Here is a 27,740-nt window from a genome sequence, read left to right on the forward strand (position 1 = left end):
ATTTTTCAATTGACAATAACTCCCAAACGTAAATCTTCAGGTTGTAGCAGCAATTTGTTTCGACTTGCTTAATAGCGTGATATTTAAGAAATACGTAATCCCGGTGCTAAACTGCGTCAAACGTTAGAAATCCTCATTGAAAAAACAAATGCTTTCTGTTAAACTGCTGCAATGAACGCAATATTTCGCGACCTCTGCCAAGCATTGCGTGGTTAAACCCATTGTAAGAAGTCATTAGACTTTGGCCTCAATCAACATCACAACATTGCTGGGAAGGCTTGTTGTACGATATACGTGTAGGTTTCCTGATGTTTTTTCAAAGTATGTTTAGTATACGACACGTGTGGTGGCAGTATTTGACATCCAACGAAAGAAAACCTCGTTTGAATAGTAAATCTGCTTAATTGTTCAAAATGTGACAAAAATGCGATGTAGATAGTGCTAAAATTTTGCGGTGCAGCGCAGCTTAAGATTTCGAAAATAATTTGAACAACTTATTAAAGTGCAGTGCGGGCAGCGAACACAAATTTTATATTCTCACCATCTCTACCGCGAGGCGATCAGCCTGAACAAATTATATGGGCCGAAAATTTATTTTCGGGACATATCTTGTTTTTGCCGTTATTATATGGGCCGAAAATTTATTTTCGGGACATACCTTGTTTTTGCCGCTATTCTTTTTTGGTTTCCCATGGTTTCCTATGGTTTCCTATGGTTTCCTATGGTTTCCTATGGTTTCCTATGGCATGTTTCAGACCGATTTTTGTCCGAAGCTTTATAGAAGAAGTATACATCGTAGAACCTTTTGAATATGAAAAAATAAAAATTGAAAAATAAAAAATAAAATCAATTAAAAAAAAAAATTAAAACAAAATAAACACTAAGCCCCGAAAATATACCCCCTGACAAAATATACAACAACCGCAACCCCGTCTAGTCTTTTTTGGTTTGCTATGGTTTGCTATGGTTTCCTATGGCATGTTTCAGACCGATTTTTGTCCGAAGCTTTATAGAAAAAGCATACATCGTAGAACCTTCAAATTTTCAGACATGACGTAGAGTGGTTTGTAGGTGCTTTGTAGAAGTTTATGAGGCTGCACCCCCAGGGGCCTTTGCGTGGGGGGCAAAAACCTGAAATATTGCGTTTTAGCTCTTTGTAGCTAACGACTGCCATCTAGCAGCAGAAAAACTTTCATGCAGAATTCGTTCATATTCGCTTGCTTTGTCCAGCTTGTGAAGTGACGAAGCGACTTACCGCCTGCTGGGCTTTATTGTCCGCGCGTGAGACTTTCATTGTGCGAAGTGGCAGGTCCAAAACTGGGCTCGTGTGACTTGCATTTTAAAAAGAGGCTTCTCTTTAGTAAAATTACTTAATGGTCTTAAGAAACAACTTATTTTACCGCCGCAAATTTAAATGCGAAATCTGGTGGCAACTCTAATCCAACATATGAACACCAGGCCTACACAACTTAAAATTGTGTGTTGATATGTTGGATTGGAGTAACATACTATACTGGTGCAAATAGCAAATATTCTCCAAATACGATTTTTCCAATATTCTCCAAATCGTATTTCATCGTATTGTCGCGGTAATACACAAAGAGGTAAGGCCGTGAATAAAGTTTCACCCACCGTACAATTAACGGAGGGAAGCATTGCGAGTAGAGATGTTCAAAGCAGAATATCGGCGAATCATTTATAATGCTTGCTTTCAATGCGGCGTTAGTTTTTTTTCGGGCGACCAATTACTTCGCGATAATCTTCGCCTAATAATTAAGTGTCAATAGGGTGCATTTACCGCCGCAAGTTTAAATGCGAAATCTTAAGGCAGTCTACGCCTCTCTGTTAGCACCTGTCGTGCATCTTGCTCCAACCAGCATACTACCAACATCAGGCCTAAACATCTAGCAAAACTTTCGATTTAATAGTTTGCGTATTGAGAACATAATAGTGTTTTTCATATTGTTTGAAACTACAGATTTAAAGCCTGTTTTAACAGTGATTGCTCGGACCAAGCCATGGTAAAAAATTACCGAGTAAAAGTTTGCAAAAGTATAGCAAACCATAGGCGTTAAACCATTTTTAGTCTTTAAGAGAATAATAATATTTGCTTTTCAAACACGTAAGCTGGTCAAAATTTAATAAAATGACCATACGCATTATCTACGTAAATTCTATTTATCAAATATATGTTTCGATCATTCCCAAATTCTACGCCATATTTGAACCCCTTTCGCATCAAAGGCATAAGTTAAGTGGGGAAGTTTTCGGCCCATATCTGTTTTTGCTTGCAGAAGCAAGTTAAGGAAAATAAAAAACAAAATATATGATATAAAGTACACAATACAAAATATTAAAAAAAAAAAATAAATAAAATAAAATAAAAAAAATAAAATAAAGCAAAAATTGAAAATAAACACTAAGCCCTGAAAATATACCCCCTGACAAAATATACAACAACCGCACCCCCGTCTAGTTCTTTTTTGGTTTCCTATGGTATGTTTCAGAACAATTTTTGTCCGAAGCTTAATAGAAAAAGTAGACATCGTAGAACCTTCAAATTTTCAGACGTGGCGTAGAGTGGTATGTAGGTGCTTTGTAAAAGTTTATGAGGCTGCACCCCCAGGGGCCTTTGCTTGGGGGGTAAAAATCTGAAATATTGCGTTTTAGCACTTTGTAGCTAACGACTGCCATCTAGCAGCAGAATAACTTTCATACAGAATTCGTTCATATTCGCTTGCTTTGTCCAGCTTGTGAAGTGACGAAGCGACTTACCGCCTGCTGGGCTTTATTGTCCCGCGCGTGAGACTTTCATTGTGCGAAGTGGCACGTCCTAAACTGGGCTCGTGCGACTTGCATTTTAAAAAGAGGCTTCTCTTTAGTAAAATTACTTAATGCTCTTAAGAAACAACTTATTTTACCGCCGCAAATTGAAATACGAAATCTGGTGCCAACTCTAATCCAACATATCAACACCAGGCCTACACAACTTCAAATTGTGTGTTGATATGTTGGATTGGAGTAACATACTATACAGGTGCAAATAGCAAATATTCTCCAAATACGATTTTTCCAATTTTCTCCAAATCGTATTTCATCGTATTGTCGCGGTAATACACAAAGAGGTAAGGCCGTGAATAAAGTTTCACCCACCGTACAATTAACGGAGGAAAGCATTGCGAGTAGAGATGTTCAATAAAGCAGAATATCGGCGAATCATTTATAATGCTTGCTTTCAATGCGGCGTTAGTTTTTTTTCGGGCGACCAATTACTTCGCGATAATCTTCGCCTAATAATTAAGTGTCAAAAGAGTGTATTTACCGCCGCAAGTTTAAATGCGAAATCTTAAGGCAGTCTACGCCTCTCTGTTAGCACCTGTCGTGCATCTTGCTCCAACCAGCATACTACCAACATCAGGCCTAAACATCTAGCAAAACTTTCGATTTAATAGTTTGCGTATTGAGAACATAATAGTGTTTTTCATATTGTTTAAAACTACAGATTTAAAGCCTGTTTTAACAGTGATTGCTCGGCCCAAGCCATGGTAAAAAATTACCGAGTAAAAGTTTGCAAAAGTATAGCAAACCATAAACGTTAAACCATTTTTAGTCTTTAAGAGAATAATAATATTTGCTTTTCAAACACGTAAGCTGGTCAAAATTTAATAAAATGACCATACACATTATCTACGTAAATTCTATTTATCAAATATATGTTTCGATCATTCCCCAAATTCTACGCCATATTTGAACCCCTTTCGCATCAAAGGCATAAGTTAAGTGGGGACGTTTTCGGCCCATATCTGTTTTTGCTTGCAGAAACAAGTTACGGAAAATAAAAAACAAAATATATAATATAAAGTACACAATACAAAACATTTAAAAAAATAAAAATAAAAAAAATAAAATAATGTAAAAATTGAAAATAAACACTAAGCCCTGAAAATATACCCCCTGACAAAATATACAACAACCGCACCCCCGTCTAGTTTTTTTTGGTTTCATATGGTTTGCTATGGTTTGCTATGGCATGTTTCAGACCGATTTTTGTCCAGAGCATTATAGAAAAAGTGAACATCGTAGAACTTTCAAATTTTCAGACATGGCGTAGAGTGGTATGAAGGTGCTATGTAGAGGTTTATGAGGCTGCACCCCTAGGCACCTCCAATTGGGGGACAAAAAACAAAAGTGTTACGTCATCGTTTTAGTTCATAACAGCTATCTACTACTATCTAGCGGCAGATAAACTTCAATACAGAATGCTTTCATTCACTTGCTTTATTCAGCTCGCGACGAGGCGGCTGCTGGCATCCCTGCTGTGCCTCATTGTCCTGCGCGTGCAACGTTTTTGTTCGAAGTGGCTTGCCAAGTAAAACTAGGCGCATGCGACTTGCCTTTCATAAAGAGGCCTCTCTAAGTAAAAAAACCTATTGCTCTTGCAACACAAAATATTTTACCACCGCAAATTTAAATGCGAATCCTTGAGGCAGTGGACACATCTCTGTTAGGACCTGTTGTAATTGTTGCACCATTCAAACATATCAACACCAGGCCTAAACAAATATAAATATACAAGGGCCGCAACAACAAAAAGCTTAAGTTTAACACATTCTTAACGACGACGTTACAAAGCTACGTCATAACATAACGTCATAAATAAATAAATCTTGCGTTTCATGGATTTAAATTGGCAAAACTTTCAATATAAAACGTGGCTTATTAGGCACATAAACGTGTTTGCATATTGCTGAAAACTACAGAGGTAAAGTCTGTTTCAACAGTGATTGCTCAGACCAAGGCATGGTAAAAATTTACCCAGTAAAAGTTGGAAAAAGTATAGCAAACCATAGACGTTAAATCATTTAGAGAGATTGAAAATATTGGCTTTTTAAACATGCTAGCTGACCAAAATGCAATAACATGGCCGTAAGCATTATCTACGTAATTTTTTATTGATCAAATATATGTTTCGATCATTTCCCAAAATCTACGCCATATTTGAACCCCTTCGCTTCAAAGACATAAGTTGTTATATTATTATACACAACTTATAATTGTGTGTTGATATGTTGGATTGGAGTAACATACTATACAGGTGCAAATAGCAAATATTCTCCAAATACGATTTTTCCAATTTTCTCCAAATCGTATTTCATCGTATTGTCGCGGTAATACACAAAGAGGTAAGGCCGTGAATAAAGTTTCACCCACCGTACAATTAACGGAGGGAAGCATTGCGAGTAGAGATGGTCAAAGCAGAATATCGGCGACTCATTTATAATGCTTGCTTTCAATGCGGCGTTAGCTTTTTTTCGGGCGACCAATAACTTCGCGATAAGCTTCGCCTAATAATTAAGTGTCAACAGGGTGTATTTATCGCCGCAAGTTTAAATGCGAAATCTTGAGGCAGTCTACGCCTCTCTGTTAGCACCTGTCGTGCATCTTGCTCCAACCAGCATACTAACATCAGGCCTAAACATCTAGCAAAACTTTCGATTTAATAGTTTGCGTATTGAGAACATAATAGTGTTTTTCATATTGTTTGAAACTACAGATTTAAAGCCTGTTTTAACAGTGATTGCTCGGACCAAGCCATGGTAAAAAAATACCGAGTAAAAGTTTGCAAAAGTATAGCAAACCATAGACGTTAAACCATTTTTAATCTTTAAGAGAATGATAATATTTGATTTTCAAACACATTTGATTTTCAAACATTATCTACGTAAATTCTATTTATCAAATATATGTTTCGATCATTCCCCAAAATATACGCCATATTTGAACCCCTTTCGCATCAAAGGCATAAGTTAAGTGGGGAAGTTTTCGGCCCATATCTGTTTCTGCTTGCAGAAACAAGTTAAGGAAAATGAAAAACAAAATATGTAATATAAAGTACACAATACAAAATATTAAAAAAATAAAAAAATTAAAATAAAGTAAAATTGAAAATAAACACTAAGCCCTGAAAATATACCCCCTGACAAAATATACAACAACCGCACCCCCGTCTAGTTCTTTTTTGGTTTCCTATGGTTTCCTATGGTATGTTTCAGACCGATTTTTGTCCGAAGCTTTATAGGAAAAGTAGACATCGTAGAACCTTCAAATTTTCAGACATGGCGTAGGGTGGTATGTAGGTGCTTTGTAGAAGTTTATGAGGCTGCACTCCCAGGGGCCTTTGCTTGGGGGGTAAAAAACTGAAATATTGCGTTTTAGTTCTTTGTAGCTAACGACTGCCATCTAGCAGCAGAAAAACTTTCATACAGAATTCGTTCATATTCGCTTGCTTTGTCCAGCTTGTGAAGTGACGAAGCGACTCACCGCCTGCTGCGCTTTATTGTCCCGCGCGCGAGACTTTCATCGTGCGAAGTGGCATGTCCTGGGCTCGTGTGACTTGCATTTTAAAAAGAGGCTTCTCTTTAGTAAAATTACTTAATGCTCTTAAGAAATAACTTATTTTACCGCTGCAAATTTAAATGCGAAATCTGGTGGCAACTCTAATCCAACATATCAACACCAGGCCTACACAACTTAAAATTGTGTGTTGATATGTTGGATTGGAGTAACATACGAAATAGGTGCAAATAGCAAATATTCTCCAAATACGATTTTTTAAAAATATTCTTCAAATCGTATTTCATTTTATTGTCGCGGTAATACACAACGAGGTAAGGCCGTGAATAAACTTTCACCCACCGTACAATTAACGCAGGGAAGCATTGCGAGTAGGGATGTTCAAAGCAGAATATCGGCGACTCATTTATAATGCTTGCTTTAAATACGGCGTCAGCATTTTTTCGGGCGACCAATTACTTCGCGATAAGCTTCGCCTAATAATCAAGTGTCAATAGGGTTTTATTGGGCGAGCGAACGTCTAGTGCAGGGGCGGGCATGTAGTTCCTTTGTCGTATTTTAATTTATTATCGCGGTATTACATGAAGAGACAAGGCCAGTATAAAATAAAGTTTTACCCATCGTAAAGCAGGGAGGCATTGCTAGAAGCTCCATTTATATGACGTTCGTGAACTCGGTCGCCAGATTGAATCATAAGTTAAAAAAGCCTGAAAATGTTCTTGAAGGTAAAGCTTTCAGGCGTCAAGTGCCAGTTTGTCACTGTCTCTGGAAATGGAATTTATTTTTTTTGAAGCGGCAAAAATAAAAAAATAAATGAATAAAATATTTTGATATCAAAACGATTCCTAAAATTAATTTTGCATAGTCTTTACCAAACTAACGTATAAGAAAATTAAACCCTGGCAACTACCCCTTTCGTATCTAAGACATAAAGTTAAGGCGGGTGATTTTCGGCCCGTATCTGTTTTTTCTTGCAGAAACAAGTTAAGGAAATAAAAGAACAGTTAAGGAAAATAAAAGAATTTTTGTCCGAAGCATTATAGAAAAAGTATACATCATAGAACTTTCAAATTTTCAGACATGGCGTAGAGTGGTATGAAGGTGCGATGTCGAGGTTTATGAGGCTGCACCCCTAGGTGCCTTTGATTGGGGGACAAAAAACCTAAAATATTGTGACGTCATCGTTTTAGCTCTTTGTAGCTATCTACTCCTACATAGCGGCAGAAAAACTCAATACAGAATTCGTTCATATCGCTTCCTTGGTTCAGCTCGCGAAGCGACAAGTGGCTGCTGGCATCATGCTGCGCTTTATTGTCCGCGCGTGCAACGTTCGTTGTTTGAAGTGGCTGCGTTAGTAAAACTGGGTGGGTGCGACTTGCATTTAAGAAAGAGGTTTCGTTTAGTAAAATAACCTACTACTCTTACAAAACAGCATATTTTACTGCCGCAAATATAAATGCGAAATCAGGTGGCAGTGTTCGCCTCTCTATTTGCACCTGTTGTGCATGTTACTCCAATCAAACATATCAACACCAGACCTAAACACATTAAAATTGTTCAAGGGCCGCAGCAAGCAAAACATAAAGCTGAATGCATTATTAGGGACGACGTTACAAAGCTACGTTATAACATGGCGTCATACTAAAATAAATATTAAGAACACTGCGTTTATTGGATTTCAATTGGCAAAACTTTCAATTTAAAAGGTGGTTTATTAGGCACATAAACTTGTTTTGCATATTGCTCGAAACTACAGATTTAAAGCCTGTTATAACTGTGATTGCTCGAACCAAGCCATGGGAAAAATTTACCCAGTAAAAGTTGGCAAAAGTAGCCTATAGCAAACCAAGGACGTTAAGCCATTTTAGAAGGATGATAATATTTGCTTTTTAAACATGCTAGCTGGCCAAAGTGTAATAACATGCTTGTACGCATTATCTACGCAAATTCTATTTATCAATATGTTTCGATCATTTCCCAAATACTACGCCATTATTTGAACCCCTTTCGCATCAAAGCCAGAAGTTAGGTGGGAAGTTTTCGGCCCATATCTGTTTTTGCTTGCAGATACAAGTTAAGGAAAAAAATAAAAATATATAATATAAAATATACAATACAAAATACAAAAGCCCTGAAAATATACCCACTGACAAAATATACAACAACCGCACCCCCGTCTAGTTCTTTTTTGGTTTTTATGGTTTGTATGGTTAGCTTGGTATGTTTCCGACCGATTTTTGTCCGAAGCATTATAGAAAAAGTGTACATCGTAGAACTTTCAAATTTTCAGACATGGCGTAAAGTGGTATGAAGGTGCGATGTCGAGGTTTATTAGGCTGCACCCCTAGGTAAACTGCAATACACAATGCTTTCATAACACTTGCTTTATTCAGCTCGCGTCGCGAAGAGGCGGCTGCTGGTATCCTGCTGCGCTTTATTGTCTGGCGCGTGTGACGTTCATATAGTGAAGTGGCTTGTCGTAAACTAGGCGCATGCGACTTGCCTTTAGAAAGAAGGTTCTGAGGAAAGCGGATTTAATTGCAAGTCTCATTAAACTAATTTGCCTCGGCAATCAACCTCACTATTGCTTCAATAAGTATTGTTGTAGTCTGATTACAAATCCACACAGTTTGTGTTGGCTATTATGGGCAAACCGGCAAATGCCGGCAAGCAACACAACCGCTTACTGTATTAACTAGACAAGGCTGGATATATTGATATAAGGTTTCGCATATATAAGTTGAAAGTTTGCATAAAAGAGGAAAGGCGACACCAAAGGAAATGATTTATAATCCAGCGCCTTTTTGGCAGCCGGGAACTTTAACAATAACGCGTTCACACAGGTAAAATACTTTTATCTATAACGGAAATATATGTGTCACGATATAACATTATTCATGTGTGAAACAGCCGAATGCTTTGTTATCAGTGTAACAGCGAGTGTTTGGTAAAAGGCGTGAAAAAGTGACAAATCATAAATCGTAACATATTTGAAAATACACAATACTATAAATTCCAAATTATCCACTAATTATTACTTATGACGCTACAGACACTCCAGCACAAAAGGAATTGCCGTCGTGAATGTAACACGGCGGCTGCTTTTCGCAATATACCCGAAAGGTTTCTATTTTTTTTTTACACAATTGACTTTTGTTAGAAAGTGCTTCATACGATTTGAGCGAAATGAACATGAACAAGGCAATGAGTCACGAGTTGTAGTTTTTAGCAACACGTTCAACAACAAGATGTTTTCTTCTGTCGATAAGTCAACGAACGACAGGCGTTTTATTGTTGTCTCTCTTTCTCGTTCACATCCTACCGTTATAAATGGTGAAAAACGTGAAACTGTGAAAACAAAGGAAAGGAGGGGCAGTTATTTGTTCGGAATTAAATTCTATTGATTTTTAACATTGAGCAACATATCCTTAAAAATTTGCATATTCTAGTTTGCACAATTCGTTCAATGTAAGTTTTAAAATAACGACGCATCACAAGAAAATACGCTTTGAAGTTGCTGCTTATTCACTATTGCTTTCAACAAAAGGCAGGAAATGGGGTGTTCCTAAAGTTGTGATTTAAAAGCTAATGTTTCGCGTGTGGATAAATCATTATGCTTGATACGAGATGTTTAAACTCGTGTGTAAACGTGGCTGCGTGATGAGAGAAAAACAGACAAAAACCCCAAACGTACCAAATGTTTAAAAGAACCGGAAATTTAACACGAAATTATTTCGTGCACAACAAAATTAAGTCGTGATTCACAAGTTTAACGCGTTGATTTCAAACTATTGAGCTCCAAGCACAAAAATTAAGCTCTTTTAACATTTATCAAAAGATCGTGCGATCGACCTTTAAGCTTAGACTTCATAGATATCGACTATACATAATTTGAGAAATGCGATACATAATGGTTTAATAGAAAGTCGCATTAAAACAATTTGCAGACCTTTCAGTCGATATTTTTACTTATTATATATATAATTTTTGTTTTTATTTTAAAAGTATAATAGATTTTTCACCTGATAAACTAGGCAGAATCGCAGTTATAGTGAAATCCATGTGCAATTGCGTTTTCCATGATTCCAAACGGTGGTGATGTCTTATCGGCAACGCTTGTTTGTATTTAGTTTCGAATTCCAAGCAAATGCTTTGCTGACGATATGGAGCGTCTTTCGACGTATACTTCGACGAGATCAATTCTTCTAACAGCTAGCTTCTTGTAGGTTCCAAACATGGCAGTTTTTAGGCGGTCGTTTGTATGTAGTCCGTACAGATTAAGGTACATCTTCTTTTTGAGCTTCGTTCGACGACTTTTCTTGGCCATAAGAAATAGAGACTTTTTGTTTTTCCTCACTCGCGTGGCAACAATTTGAAGCTAGCGGTTTTATTGCATGTCTCATTAAACTAATTTGCCTCGGCAATCAACCTCACTATTGCTTCAATAAGTATTGTTGTAGTCTGATTACAAATCCACACAGTTTGTGTTGGCTATTATGGGCAAACCGGCAAATGCCGGCAAGCAACACAACCGCTTACTGTATTAACTAGACAAGGCTGGATATATTGATATAAGGTTTCGCATATATAAGTTGAAAGTTTGCATAAAAGAGGAAAGGCGACACCAAAGGAAATGATTTATAATCCAGCGCCTTTTTGGCAGCCGGGAACTTTAACAATAACGCGTTCACACAGGTGAAATACTTTTATCTATAACGGAAATATATGTCTCACGATATAACATTATTCATGTGTGAAACAGCCGAATGCTTTGTTCTCAGTGTAACAGCGAGTGTTTGTTAAAAGGCGTGAAAAAGTGACAAATCATGAATCGTAACATATTTGATAAATACACAATACTATAAATTCCAAATTATCCACTAATTATTACTTATGACGCTACAGTTCTCTTAGTAAAAAAAAATTATTACTCTTACAACAGAACATATTTTACAGCTACAAATTTAAATGCGAATACTGGAGGCAGTGTACACCTCTCTGTTAGCACCTGTTGTAATTGTTGCTCCATCCAAACATATCAACACCAGGCGTAAGACTTATTCTGCGAAGTGGCTTGTCTAGTAAAAGTGGACGCATGCGACTAGCCTTTTGAAAGGAGGCTTTGCTTAGTAAAATAACTTATCGCTCCTACGAAACAACATATTTAGCGTCGCAAATTTAAATGCGAAATCTGGTGGCAGTGTACGCCTCTCTATTTGCACCTGTTGCGCATGTTACTCCAATCAAACATATCAACACCAGGCCTTAACAAATTAAAATTGTACAAGGGCGCAGCAACCAAAACATAAAGCCGAATGCATTGTTAGGGAGGACGTTACAAAGCTACGTTATAACATGGCGTCATACTAAATTAAATATTAAGAACACTGCGTTTATTGGATTTCAATTGGCAAAACTTTCAATTTAAAAGGTGGTTTATTAGGCACATAAACTTGTTTTATATATTGCTCAAAACTACAGATTTAAAGTCTGTTATATCTATGATTGCTCGAACCAAGCCATGGTAAAAATTTACCCAGTAAAAGTTGGCAAAAGTATAGCAAACCATGGACGTTAAACCATTTTAAGAGAATGATAATATTTGCTTTTTAAACATGTTAGCTGGCCAAAGTGTAATAACATGCTTGTACGCATTATCTACGTAAATTCTATTTATCAAATATATGTTTCGATCATTTTCCAAATATTACGACGCCATATTTGAACCCCTTTTCGCATCAAAGCCAGAAGTTAAGTGGGGAAGTTTTAGGCCCATATCTGTTGCTTGCAGAAACAAGTTAAGGAAAAAAATCAAATATATAATATAAAATGTACAATACAAAATACAAACTATCAAAAAAATAATAATAAAAAAATTAAAAAACACCAAGCCCTGAAAATATACAACAACCGCACCCCCGTCTAGTTTCTTATTGTCTTTCACGACCACGTGTTTCCTAACAAGGAGTTTCTTATGTGTTGAAATTGGCCTGTACGCAGGGTTGCCGGATTGGCCTATTTAAGGCCAAATTTCTCGATTTTTAGAGTCTGTTGGCCTTAGAAATTATACATTTAACCTTTTTTAGATTTGGCCTTAAATTTGGATTTTTGTTTAATTTACTCTTCAAAATGTATAATAATTAAATTAACAATTGTTTAATACATGTTCTATACTTGTTTTATACTCGTAATGTGACGCCGGCGCCGAGTCAGCCTGCGCTCACCATCTAAGCCAGCCATCCGATACAGTCTTTTTATACTTGCTATTTTTCGGGCTACTTTCAAAAATAATTTTGCTACAATTTATTAAAATCCGCTACAAGTCAAAAAATGTCGACAAATATGAATATTATAGAATCTTGACAAAGCTCTGGAAGCTTTGATCGCGTTTCACGACCAAACAATAAGTAATATGGAGAAGCTCCAGTTGATGACTGTGGTGTTGATCTGTACGTCATTAAAAATTTGTTAATTTCAGACTTCCAATCTTTGTGTTCCAAATGAGTCACACGGATGGCCTTCATTAGAGTTCTGTTTTGTCCCTCTACTTCTCCATTAGCCTGAGGCCAAAGTGGAGTTGTATGAACATGTTCAACACCATTTTATTTTAGAAAGTCTTCAAATTCTCTAGAAATGGACTGTGGGCCATTATCAGTCCGAAGTGACTAAGGCATACCGAATCGCGCAAACATTTTGCTTAACGCTTGTATTACACAGGAGCTTGTAATTGACCTCATAATCACGACTTCATAGAACCTGACTATAATAATCTACCACAACCTATATGTTGTCTCCACTTGGTAAAGGTCCCATTATATCGGCTGCACAATCCTGCCATGGTTGACTTGGAAGTAGAAATCTTGCATTTGGTTCTGGCCTGCTGTACTCACATAGTTACTTGGCATCCATGACATTTCTTACACAGGTGTTCAACTGTTTTCACACAATGTCTAACCATTCTAAGTTTTTTTTTCGGATTTTCTTTTTTTTTTTCGGATTTCTCTTCCATTTTTTCGGATTCTCTTTCCACTTATTTTGATGACATAGCAACAGGTGTATTCCACAACTTGGCCAAAAAACTCTTCAGAAACATTCTTGTTAATACAGCATGCTAAATTAAACCTCGACAATATTATTATTGCCTGGTTGTATACACCTTAAAATCATACCCTTGCAGTCTCAGCACCGAACGTTCAATACGTGCTGAAGGTTTTGGTGACTTTGAGAAAATCAACTAGTAGATTATGGTCAGTATCTAGTTCAAACTTCTTTCCGAACAAATACACATTCAACCGCTCACAAGCCCAAACTAGAGCCAATGCCTCTCGTTCTGTTTAGCTGTATCTTCTTTCCACATCAGTTAGACTCCTTGGTGCATACGACATAACTCTCCATTGACGAGTCAAAACTGCATCTGTAATTACTCTTGTTGTGCAGTCATTACGAAAATAGACAAGTGTATTTGCTTTTGCAATTAAATCCTTCAGTCCTACAAATGCAATGTCCTGGACTTTGCCCAATGTAAACTTGACACTTTTCTTTATTAAATCCAAAGTGGGCAAATGAGGATAAATTCGGGATAAATCGTGCAGAATATTGCACCAATCGCATAAAAGATCTTGCTTCACTGGCAGTTTTGGGAGTTTGAGCATTCTTGATTGATTTTCTCTTCATTTGGATTAATCCTTTGCTTGCTCAAATCATGGCCAAAAAAAGTAAGTTTAGTCATACGAAATTTGCACTTTTTAGAATTCAGTGTCAGACAACTCTGAGACATTTTATCCAACACTGCATACAACCTCTGATCATTCTCTTTTCTTGTACGCCCATGTATAATGACATCATCTACAATGTTTGCAGCTCCTTGACATCCCTTCAAAACATCCCATGTAATCTTCTGGTATTTTCCTGGGGCAGAGTTTAGACCAAACATTAGTCTAGTTTCTAGTGTATCGTACTTGTAGGTGTACAATCCCTTGTGTGTGATAAATGTCGTCATATGCCTGTGTTCATCAAGTAAAATTTGAAATCCTTACTGAAAACGGTACTTCCATTAAGCTCATAAGGCAACTCTTCGAGTGTGGGTATTGGGGTCTTTTCCTCATAATAGCTGTATTAGCCTGTCGCATATCCACACACACACTAATGTCACCGTCAGGTTTAGGAATAATCACCAATGGAGAAATCCAACCAGTAGATTATTCAGGTGCTTCTTAGATTATCCCCTCCTTCAGCAGCTCTTCTAGTTTTAATACAGGGTTGGGCTTAAGCACTCGCCCGCTCGCCAATGCGAGTACAAATCGCTCCTGGCGAGTGCTGATTGACACCCAATCGCCCTTCTGGCGAGTGCCTTCGGCGAAAAAATTAATTAGTTGGTGTAGGACAACTTGTGTTAAGCACCACTACTATACGAAATATTACTTAGCGCCATTTATTTCCTTATACACTAAGGCGCAAATACATGCAACACTACACACATAATAAGGTTAATCGAAGTCACGTTCGAAGCTCGTAATAAAGATTCTTTGTCCGTTGTATGATCGTAATAAAGACGGCCAACAATCAAAGACTTCATTGCTGCATGGTAAATAGTTAAGGTTTAATGCCTAACTTTAACGTTGTTAATTTTTAAATCTTTAACCAGGTCGTTGACGCCTTTGGAAAAGTTTACTGAACCTGCGATGTACCCAGCGATAAGAATTTTACTTTTCTGTATTTATTGAATTATTTATATTAGAATATTATAAGCAATTGCTGTAGTGTTTGGCAACAATAAGTTCGAATGCAAATGTCTTATTTTATTTGTAAGTAGTGTTTTTTAAGATGTTTTGAGGGACCGAAACAGCCCACTGAACACTACGGTATTTCAAAATACCGCCTACTTAACTACACCCGAGAATTAGCAATTAGTCTACGTAAGTATGTTGTTGCGATCTCTTAAGTTCATAGCGGTCAACCAAGCCAAAGCTTGAAAAATAACTCTCTAAAATATTTTATATGGCAATTATGTTTAGATACGAATCGAAACCATTACCGACGCCCTTGGAAAATGGAACGACCCACCATAGAGCGTCGCGCAACACAGAACATCTGGTTCATGTGGTTGTTAACTTTGCGAATGAATGGTTTAGTTGTAAATTTACAATTATTTAGTCATTATTTGCGGTTCAGCCAGTAACTTAGTGTTGGGCGAAATGTGGCGTTTTGTTTGTGGCGCGAAGCAACCTGCGGTGAAACGTCCTTTAAGCACAGAAAAACCACAACACAAAAAGAGAGCGCAAGCATTTGGAAAAAAAAAGGAAAACAGGCATGTCGTGGCTACTAAATTGTCAGTATTATTTATTTTCATTATAGATTGTAAAAAAACATTTCGGCTAAAAACTTTCTTTTAAGCGTAAACTGCTTTATGGGTCATTAATTTGTTCATCCATGCATAAAAATAAACGACCAGACTTTTATAAAACTAATGTTTACGTATAGAAACCATACGCCAGGTTAACGATAACCCAAGAAATTACCGCGCTAGGATGGAAATTTGCAGACTGCGTGCCAACAAATTTGGCGAGTGTTATTTCGTCCGGGCGAGTGCTGATTGATAGACGCTCGCCCGCCTGGCGAGTGTAAATTTTTGCTTAGGAACAACCCTGTAATACCACTTTTTCTCTTATAGCTAAAATAGAATTCTTCTTACAGGTTGCGTCACAGGTTGAATTTATTGTAGCGTGTCGTTTCATTGTTGTATTGGCGACACGCGACATGCGTCTCTTGTGCCTCTTGTGTCTCGTTGTGCTGGATGTAAGGTCACTCGATTAAACTACGTGCTGCTGAAAGGTTGTGTTTTATGTGCTCCTACATTATCATTGATGTGCAACTTCAACTTGTAGTCTTTCAACTGACCAATTCCAGAAAACAGTATCGGATATCTGGACAAAACATCATCATACACAGAGTTCACACAACTTGGCCCCAAGTGTAGTAATCATAACACTTCTGCAGTACGCTTTCCCAGCAAGGTGTTACCCTTTCTTTCTGTAACAATGAACTCTATAGACTGTCGTTAGACTTCACCTGAGCTGTAAAAGTTCCTAAGGTAGGGAGAGGCCCTTTACATCCATATGCATACAACGTCTTCCCAGACTTTCTGGTTTCTGCTTTAATTTTCTGCTTCTTCGGCCAATCCCTTGTATCCTTGTCAACAATATTTGCTGACGCCCCTGAATCAACCAACATATTTGGCAAGGTAACACCACCAATTATCAGTGTCACTGTATAAAACTGTGCTAAAGGTTTCAGACCAAAAATAAATCCATTACCATCTTCCTTCTCTATTTCATTTCGTACGGTGTTATTCTTGGAACGCCTTTCAACAGTACGATGTATATTTTCACCGCTATATTTTGATGGCTTTAAACCATTGGACCAACAGTTTGATTTAAAGTGTCCAACTCTACCACATTTAGCACAAGCCTTTTTTCTAGCTGGACATATCATATCTTTCTTAAAATGTCCATTTTGGCAACAAAAAAGCAGGTGTTGCCTCTTTTATTGATGTCGAAGCAACCTGACGTTTTCCAGGCTTTTCAATGTAGTTGACTGTCTGGCTTCCCTCCACTTTTGCTTAAGAATTCACAGCTATAAATGCTATGGACATTGACAACACATCTTTAAGGGTAAGGGTATCCTATTCCAGAAACTTTCTACGTAGTGCATTTGAGTGACATTTATCAATTACTTGATCACGAATCTGGTCATCTGCCTCATTTCCGAAATTACAAGTAGCTGCACTTTGTTTTAGTCGACATACAAACTGATCAACTTATTCGTCATTTGTTTGATGCAATGGACGAAACAAATGTCTTATAAAAGGTATGTTGCACTTTGGTATAACTATAAAATATTGATTTAAACACTTAAGTTTTTATCAAAGGTCTTGTTGTCGTCTTTCTCGTTTACTAGTGCACGGTTTTCCAAACTATGGTCCGCGGACCATTGGTGGTCCGCGACGACCGCACAGGTGGTCCGTGGCGATATGACAAGAAATTAAAAAGTTACACATTAAGTTGTACAGCAGGTGTCGCCAACCTACGGCCCGCGGGTCGGATTCGGCCTGCAATTGTAATTTATCCGACCCGCAGCCTCTTTGACTAACTAGACACTAGTCCGTTTCTTATACTTTTCCGTTTCTTATACACTATTTTTTAACTATGTAAGTGCGAGATATTTTCGCGCTTTTCATTAACTATCTTTATACATCACGCGTGGACTAGAATTTTAAACCAACAAACGCTTTATTTCGCGCTTTGCGCCAACACTTTACTGCCTCCTTAAATGTAACTAAACACGTTTTTAACTGCAAAAACATATCCGAAGCCCGCCTGATTACAGTTGTTTTAACATTTTTATAACATGATTCTTAATTAACATTTTGTGCGGCCATATAAAAAAAATTTTATTTTATTTATTATTGCTTTGTATTGCGGTCCGCGAAAAAACAGATTTACAAATAGTGGTCCGTGGTCCCAAAAAGTTTGGGAAACCCTGTACTATAGTGTATAGTAAATTTCCTGCACATTCATACCTGCAGTATGTAGCAACAGTTCCTCTTTTCTGAACGCTACTCGTGATTCCATTTACAACCAAGAATAGATTGACAGCTCGTTTCCAACGTTGAGGTAAACCATGTGCACCGTCTTGAACATCGAACGGTTTCAGTGCACCAACATCACTGTTTGACATTTCCACGAGGTCAGGATTTCCTTCTATTGCATTCAGGAATAGGGTTGCAAAATTCCCGGGAATTTTCAGAGCGGAAACTTTCCATGGAAATTTTGGGAATTTTGGGAAATTTTCGGAAACTTTTAAAACAATCTTAGTTTGATATTGAAACAGGAAATAATGGCCTTATACTGTGAAAACAATACTGACCGGTCTGGGCCAAAATATCCCCAGCTTATACGGTAGCTAAATCTTTAACATTTGTTGTTTTGTGGGTTACAAAGTCGTTGTAGGCTACTAGTTCAGGGGTCGGCAACCTACGGCCCGTCAAAGTAATTCACCCGGCCCGCCCCCTATTTGACAAAATAGACACGAGTCCATTTCACATACTTTTTGACTATTTTAACTACGTAAGTTCGAAAAATTTTCCCGCTAAGCGCGAATGATCTTCAAACATCTGGTTGGTTTACGTTTTGTAATGTCTTTTCAAAAGATTAGTGCTTCTTTACCGTTGCGGCGTGGAAAGCTGACAAGTACGTCACGGACAAACGGAAAACGTATTTAATTTTTTTTGTCTTTTTTTAAACATTTTATTATTTTTGGCACTGTTATAAAAACTGGAAAGAAATTTAAAAGAAATATCGGTATACGACATAAACCGTGCTCACTGGCTCGCCAGGCCCAGACTTTTAAAAACATAGCAAATATTGAATTAGACTAACCAATAAAGTTATCGCGTTTCCTCAAAGTAGTTTCATTACACTTTTCATTAATAGTATGGATGACGACGTGTGGACTCGAATTTTAACCAAACAAACGCTTTTTTTAGCCAAACGCTTTTTTAGCGCTTTGCGCGAACACTTTACTGCCTCCTTAAATGTAATTAAACACATCTTTAAGTGCATACAAACCATACCCGCCTGATATACAGTTGTTATAACATTTTAATAGCAGAACTCTTAGTTAACTTATTGTGCGGCCCGCATAGACCTGTCTAGTTTGGTTTTGGCCCGCGACCACAAAAAGGTTGCCGACCCCTGTACTAGTTGCTGCCGGTTAGCATCTCCTCCTGCTCGTCTACAAATGCTCAAGATAGGTTTCTAATATTTTTTTCTGGTTAATAAAATATTTAACAAATCTTTTAAACATAATAAATGCCAAATTTAAAAATTCCCATTATTCCCGGGTCCTTCAAAATTCCCGGAAAGTTTCTAAAATTCCCGGAAACTTTCCACCCCTTTACAAGCCTATTCAGGAAGTTCCAAAATTAATCCAAATGTTGATGAAATGAAAGTAAAACAGATCCTCGTCGCTAAATCTAGCGTCTCACTCACGCTTTTCAGGATTTAATCTGATTTATTATTGTTGCTGTCCATTACACAGCAGACAGCAAACCGCACACGCTGATGCTCGGTAGAATACTAATGCACACAACAGTTCATGTAACAAACGACACGAAATGGTAATCGGCACATTATAAAATACTACAGGCAAGGCACCCCGCGGCTGCAGAATGTTAACATCCAAACAGTGCAGAACAGATTTGGTAAATACGACTTATGGTAGGGTTTTAAAAATAGCAGACAAAAATACTTATTTTACCCCACAACAACACCATCCACCCATTTAAAGTTGTGCTTTTAGACATTTGTTACAGATTTTGTTAACGTTGGTGACAGGGTGTCAGCAAATTGGTGATAAGATGTCAACGAATCGATGACAGGGTGTCACAATTGGCTGACAGGTGTCAGTGATTCGGTGACACTGTCAGGGTATCAATAAAAAATCACAACCCCTGCTGCGTCAGTGCACACCGGTCACGTGCATCATGGCGTTATACGGGCCAACGCAGTTTGGTAAGGCTTGATAAGGCTACAGTCCTAGCATTGATTTTCTTATGTGTTTGCACCATATTCTTAGCCTACTAACTTTGAAAAATAGAAAAACATAACTTAAGGCCGAAAATTACCCGCCTTAACTTATGGTTTGGATGTAAAGGGATAGTTGCCACGGGGTTCATTTTACGGCCTATTTCCCCAGTGACCATAAAATGCGCAGCATGGGGCAAGTCGCTTCGCGAATTAAACAAAACAAGCGTATATGGACGAATTTTTTCTTTGAAGTGTTCCCACCGCTAGATAGCAGTCGATAGATATCGAGAGCTTTAACGATGACGTCACATTATTTTAGTTTTTTGTCCCCAAATCAAAGGCCCCTAGGGGTGCAGACTCCTAAACCTATTATATGCACCCATATAGGCTACCACTTATACGTATGGAAAATTGAAAATTCTGTAATGTATACTTTTTCTAGTAGTTTCAATAAAAATATTAAAGCCATTATATTCGATGAAATCGACATTTTGCTGTTACCAACGTTGCGACAATACCTCATGCCACCATCAGTGTAAAAATACAAGTTATACTTTTTCCGTAAGCAAAAAATCTGTCTAAAACATAGGTACCTACCAAAGCAAACCATAGAACATCATAACAAATCAAAAAGGAATAACGGCAAAAACATGATATGTCCCGAAATAAATTTTCAGCCCATATAACTCAGTATTTGAATAGCGATTGGAATACCATCCCATTCCAGGGAAAAAAACAATATAGCACCGACCGTTGTGAAAATCAAAGCAATTGTTCCTACAGTGACGTCTTTTCCTGATTGACCAGTTTAACAGTTAGCGCTAGCGATGCCAGACCAGAATGCTACCATATTTGTTTTACAGTAACGAAACGAGTTGTTGTTAAAAATTAAAATTGCAAGGAAGAATTTAATATGGGAGAATAAATATAATAAAGATACTTGACCAACCGACACAAGCAATATGCATTGAAAAATTAGTTGTGTGGTAGGGTTCTAGATAGGGATGTTCAAAGTAGAATATCGAATCCTTGGATTCGAATCCAATTCTGCCGTTTATTTCGGGTAATTGGAACCGATATAATTTAATGTTTTACCGCGGATTGTTGCGCCTAATTGTACAAACGCGTGTGGTAAGTTGGCCTGTCGCTTCGGCGACCAATTTACAGGGCTTGCTTTAAGTGTAGCCTGGTAATGCAGTGTCAGCGTTTTTTTCGGGCGACCAATTACCGCACTCGCGATAACTTTCGTCTAATAATTAAGCGTCAATCAAGCGTTATTGGGCGAGCGACTAACGTGTAATGTCTGGTGTGGGGTAACACTAATTTACGGAATGATGAATGGTCGGTTTCGGCCCTATTCATTCCATTCCGACCATTCCGTAAATTAGTGAGCGTTCCGACCATTCATCATTCCGTAAATTAATATTACCCTCTGGTGTGGAGTTCGCAATTGCCTTAAACATAGTTGCCATTTTTTGCTTACGATAAACATCTAGAATTACAATAAATTTAATCTAGAAACATCTTGATTTTTTATAAAGAAATCTAAAAAATAATCTAAAAAGCATTTTTGAAAATATTCAATACATTTTGACAAAAAAATCAACATTTAAAGCTTAATGCTGTATAAAATTGCATAATGAGTCTTGCTAGAAGCTTTAGATCTAAGATTTTCTGTTTTAAAAAAAATTTTACTAAACATGACCAGTTACTGAAATTTTGGTTTCATACCTCATTATTTATTTTTCAATTCGCAAAAATTTTAAACTTTTTAAATTAGTGAAATATTTAACCTGGATAGCGAATCTGGTACTAAATTAGATTATATAATAGTTTTTTACAATAATCTAAAAAAACATCTAACATCTAGATTGTATAATCCTACGTCTAGAATCAAATCAAAACATCTAAATCTAGATTAAAATAATCTAGAATGGCAACTATGGCCCTAAATGCGTTATGTTGCAAAAAGAATATTACGTTGTAAAACGTGCTGGCCGTCTATAAAATGCGCTATAGGGTTACTTAAGGTCAACTTTAGGCCAATATTCAGCGAGGTTATGCAGTTATGCACAGCGCCAGGTTGGAAAGTTTGGCCTGTAGCACTTTCAGCCGCGGCCACAGCCGCGCATTTTATAGAAAATGTGTTCAGCCGCGCAAATCTGACTTGAGCAAACGCGCAAAACTTCAGCCGTGCAAATTCCTGTATGAAACTTAACAAGCACAAAAAAAATTGGCGGGCCGCATACTGAAGTTGCATAACATTTTTTGTTAGTCTATAAGACGTATATAATATAATGCATCATATAGAATCCCTTGCAAAACGCTAAAAACGCACAGTTTGCATCAGTGGACAACAGTCACGTATTTAGTGACGTCAAATCAGGCAATATCGAGGGGTGGTACTAAATACCGAATGGTACCGAATGGTACCGAATGGTACCGAATGGTACCGAATGGTACCGAATGGTACCGAATGGTACCGAATGGTACCGAATGGTACCACATGGGATCGAATGCTAACGAATGCCAACCAAACTAAACGTCTGTTTTACTCCTAAATCTGATTTAATTTTACACTGAAGCATATCTTGTCGCATGAGAGTATTTTGAAACGTATGAGACCTAAGGAGGGTTGCAATGAACATGGTACCGAATGAAACCCAATGGAACCCATTGTAACACGAAATACCGAATGGACTCCAATGGAGCCCAAAACATTCCAATAGGACCTAATGTAGCTCGTTCGAGCAAATGAAACTCGTAGGAGAATTACCGTACTAAATACCGAATGGTACCGAATGGTATCGAATGGTAACGAGTGGAACCCAATGGAATCCAATGGAACCCAATACAACTCATAGGAGAATCACTCAATACCGAATGGTACCGAATGGAACCCAATGGTACCGTATTGAACCCAATAGAACCCATTGTAACTCGTAATAGAAACACTAAATACCGAATGGTACCGAATGGCAACGAATGGTACCGAATGGTACCGAATGGAACCGAATCGTACCGTATTGAATCCAATAGAACCCATTGTAACTCGTAATAAAAACACTAAATACCGAATGGTACTGAATGGCACCGAATGGCACCGAACGGAACCCAATAGAACCCAATAGAACCGAACGGAACCCAATAGAACCCATTGTAACTCGTAATAGAAACACTAAATACCGAATGGTACCGAATGGTACCGAATGGTACCGAATGGTACCGAATGGCACCGAACGGAACCCAATAGAACCGAACGGAACCCAATCGAACCCATTGTAACTCGTAATAGAAACACTAAATACCGAATGGTACCGAATGGTACCGAATGGTACCGAATGGTACCGAATGGCACCGAACGGAACCCAATAGAACCGAACGGAACCCAATATAACCCATTGTAACTCGTAATAGAAACACTAAATACCGAATGGTACCGAATGGCACCGAACAGAACCCAATAGAACCGAACGGAACCCAATAGAACCCATTGTAACTCGTAATAGAAACACTAAATACCGAATGGTACCGAATGGCACCGAATGGCACCGAATGGTACCGAATGGCACCGAATGGCACCGAATGGCACCGAATGGTACCGAATGGCACCGAATGGCACCGAATGGTACCGAATGGAACCGAATGGCACCGAATGGAACCACATGGGATCGAATGCTAACGAATGCCAACCAAACTAAGCGTACAATGGGTTCTATTGGGTACCATACGGTACCATTCGGTACCATTCGGTACCATTCGGTACCATTCGGTACCATTCGGTACCATTCGGTATTTAGTGTTTCTATTACGAGTTACAATGGGTTCTATTGGGTTCCGTTCGGTTCTATTGGGTTCCGTTCGGTGCCATTCGGTTCAATACATTCGGTACCATTCGGTATTTAGTGTTTCTATTACGAGTTACAATGGGTTCTATTGGGTTCCGTTCGGTGCCATTCGATACCATTCGGTACCATTCGGTACCATTCGGTACCATTCGGTATTTAGTGTTTCTATTACGAGTTACAATGGGTTCTATTGGGTTCCGTTCGGTTCTATTGGGTTCCTTCGGTGCCATTCGGTACCATTCGGTATTTAGTGTTTCTATTACGAGTTACAATGGGTTCTATTGGGTTCTATTGGGTTCCTTCGGTGCCATTCGGTACCATTCGGTATTTAGTGTTTCTATTACGAGTTACAATGGGTTCTATTGGGTTCTATTGGGTTCCGTTCGGTGCCATTCGGTGCCATTCGGTACCATTCGGTATTTAGTGTTTCTATTACCAGTTACAATGGGTTCTATTGGGTTCCGTTCGGTTCTATTGGGTTCCGTTCGGTGCCATTCGGGCCATTCGATATTTAGTGTTTCTATTACGAGTTACAATGGGTTTTATTGGGTTCAATACGGTGCCACTCGGTTTCATTCGGTACCATGTTCATTGCAACCCTTCTTAGGCCTCATACGTTTTAAAATACTCTCATGCGACAAGATATGCTTCAGTGTAAAATTAAATCAGATTTAGGAGTAAAACAGACGTTTAGTTTGGTTGGCATTCGATCCCATGTTGTTCCATTCGGTGCCATTCGGTACCATTCGGTACCATTCGGTACCATTCGGTACCATTCGGTACCATTCGGTATCATTCGGTACCATTCGGTACCATTCGGTACCATTCGGTACCATTCGGTACCATTCGGTACCATTCGGTATTTAGTACCACCCATATCGAGTAATATTGTATATTGAATGCTACACTATCAAACGTTTTAAATATTTAGCTGCGCCCGCACACCAAACAAAAATTGCGCAAAAGTATTCTATGAACGCTGTAAGTTTAATATAATTTCGCAATTTACAACTTTTGGTAGCCTGATGGTTTATTTTCAGCCGCTCAAGTTCAAGTCAAAATTTTATTTTCAGCTGCACATTTTTTCAGCTGCAAAACATCTCCCCCGCGCAATATCCAAAGTTTCCAATCTGGGCACAGCGTAATTGTCAAGAATTCGTTATGTCAATAGTAAATTTGTATTCTTTGCAGTACATTATTTGACTGCATAAAAGATCATGTTAGTCAAAAAAGAAGCACTAAAACCCAACAATGCTTTAAAAAACAGGACCGAATCGCTTAAGACTTCTGTGTGCAGACTGTGCAGTGTTTCATTGTACTCACTATTGGCAAAAATATAAGTTTTGGCAACAACCTGGACAGTTGACATAATGCAGTTTACAGAACTGCTTCAACTGACACTTTGTTAAGAATGTTAAACATATGGGAGATTTTTTTATTATAATGTACACATGTTAGCAAATTGTTTGGTCGATTTATTGCTGTGATTATAGGCCCTGTGGGGTAGATTAAGATTAATTCCTTTCCCAAACAAAACCAAGGTTAGATAATTTAATAAAAATATACTAGGATTTGCTATTCTGGATTCGTTATTCTAGATTCAAAACCTATTATTCTAGAATACCTTGGGATTCTACTTTGAACATCCCTAGTTCTAGACCAGTGCTCCGTGAGCAGGTTGGAAAGTAAGGCCTTCCCGCTCAGCCGCGGTCATAGCCATCGAGGTAAAGGTTTTTAGTATAGTACTCCATTTTTAGCCGTGCAAATTTTACAAATAACGTTATTACAGCCGCGCAATTTCAAGCTGCAAAATCGTCTCTCCCGCGCAAAATCCAAAGTTTCCAATCTGGTGCCGCGAGACCATGGCAGGTGTAATGCGGGCTTGTCAGAAGTATAAATTTACAGCAATTCTAGCGCTGGTCTATAATCCTATCATAACGCACATAATTTGGGTTTAGGGTGCAGGTTAGCGTTTGGGTTAAGGTGAGTCAAGTATTATTAATAAAATGACTATAATAACACTTGACCCACCCACACCCAAACGCTAACTCGCACCCTAACCAAAAATTGTGCGTTGATTTTAGAATTGTGGTAGGATTCTAGACCAGCCTGGCAATTTCTTTTTATAAAACTGTACATTTAAGGGGAAAGAGAGATTGTATAAATTATTGGCATTTTGATTTTTATGAAATCAATCTTGGTGGCTGAAAAAATTCAAAAAAGGACACGCACAATTGCCAGGTCATTTTTCAAAATATGCTAGTAAAAGCCCTTAATGTTATCTGTCTGGGATTGCATACCAAAAGCTATCCAGCACACAAATTGAACGATAGATTAAACATATTTATCCCAATTTTTTTAGAAAATTTTTTTCAACCACAACGATAAGAATGGTCTATATTTACGAAATAAAAAAAAATATCAATATCCAATATTAATATTCGCTATAATTTAAAAAAATCATTGAATATTAATATTTTGGTTTCAATTTAGAGGACTTTGGCCGGTAACAGACAATAGAACCTATAATGAAACAATATCTAAAGCAGAATAATCTTCAGTGCCATATTATCAAATCCAACAACAAAAGCAAACTCCGCTGTAAGCTTAATATCAGAGACAGAATAAGATCTAAAATCGTCTTAAAAAGACATAAACCGGATTAAGTGTTAACTTCATCGGAATACCTTTTAAATAGGCAAAATAATACCAGATACGGTAGGGAGATGGCATGTTCATCGGTCTAGCATCGCATGTTTTGGTGTCAACGTTTCGGAGCTTTAATGTAGACATTGTTGGGACGCCGCTGTTTTGGCATTGGGTTGTTTGCCCCTGTTGGGTAATGTGTGGGGTTAGAAAGTAAGTTAGGATTGGAATATTATGGGAGTTAGTGTTAAATTTAGGGGTGGGGTTTGAGCTTATACCTAAAGATTGTATAGGCTCTGGGTTTTATTGAGGTTTTAGGACTTATGCCGATTTAAACGTTATTATGACTATTAGTAGTATAGCCAAATTTTGGTATTATTTCTATTTCCAACCGTAATTTTTCTATTTTGATTTTATGGCTGAAGTCCCTTTAGTCGTCTTAAGATATTTTAAGAAAAACTGCACAATCAGAATGATGTAAAATGAAAAAAAGAAAAAAAGTCAGAATATAAAACAATGGTAAACGTCAAATTTCCGGCGCCTTCATCGCGTTTAATCATAGATAGCTACTTTTTCACTGGGAAGCCAAGTTTTTTTTGTGTATTGTTGATTGTCATATATTTCGTAGTTGTGCAGCTGAATTGTTTAGCTCTGAAATGAACAAGTTTTGCTCTTTTAACTGCTTAGCAAAAAGTTTAAGGTTCGTTTAAAATGATTTTACTTCCCGTTACATTTCATGAGCAAATACACATTTACTTTTAAGTTTTGTGTTCAGTTCGTTTATCCTTTGCATTATGTCAACAGAAAATGCAAAATCAGGTACCCATTCCTTACGCTCCAAGAAATATTTTTCACTTTGAAAAACATGACAATCTCTGTATTGATCCACCATATTCTTTTTGGTACTCTTCCCATGCTTAACCAGCGCACACTTGTGTGGTAAAGCACTTTTGTAAAATCCAAAAACTCTGGAATTTCCAATGTTTTAGTCGGTGTGCTCTTATTGAATTCACTGCATGTTTCACAGGATCCATAACATGATTTGCAGTGATGATTTACAGAGGCTCTCTTTGTGTAACACATTATGCAATGGAAAATCTTCTCTAATTTTGTTTGTCACAAGTCTCACAAGACCAGAATGCTTACCTGTGAGAGCAGGGGCGCCATTTGTTGTAATATATACTTGCTAATTTATCCAAGCTTAATTCTGACCTGCTTAGACAGCCTAAGACACTATGGTTCAAATATTTTCCAGTAATAGTGTCTTCGAGGGACTCCATTTATAACAATTCTTCGGTAATGTGAA

General features: G+C 37.8%; 1 pseudogene; it reads right to left on the reverse strand.

The window, feature by feature from the left end:
• Positions 1 to 16,418: 16,418 nt before the first annotated feature.
• On the reverse strand, positions 16,419 to 18,090 carry LOC146164287 (uncharacterized; annotated as a pseudogene).
• Between the last annotated feature and the right edge of the window lie 9,650 nt (positions 18,091 to 27,740).

Source organism: Ascidiella aspersa, chromosome 2 (assembly GCF_963924565.1).
Source record: "Ascidiella aspersa chromosome 2, kaAscAspe10.2, whole genome shotgun sequence".
NCBI lineage: Eukaryota > Metazoa > Chordata > Ascidiacea > Phlebobranchia > Ascidiidae > Ascidiella > Ascidiella aspersa.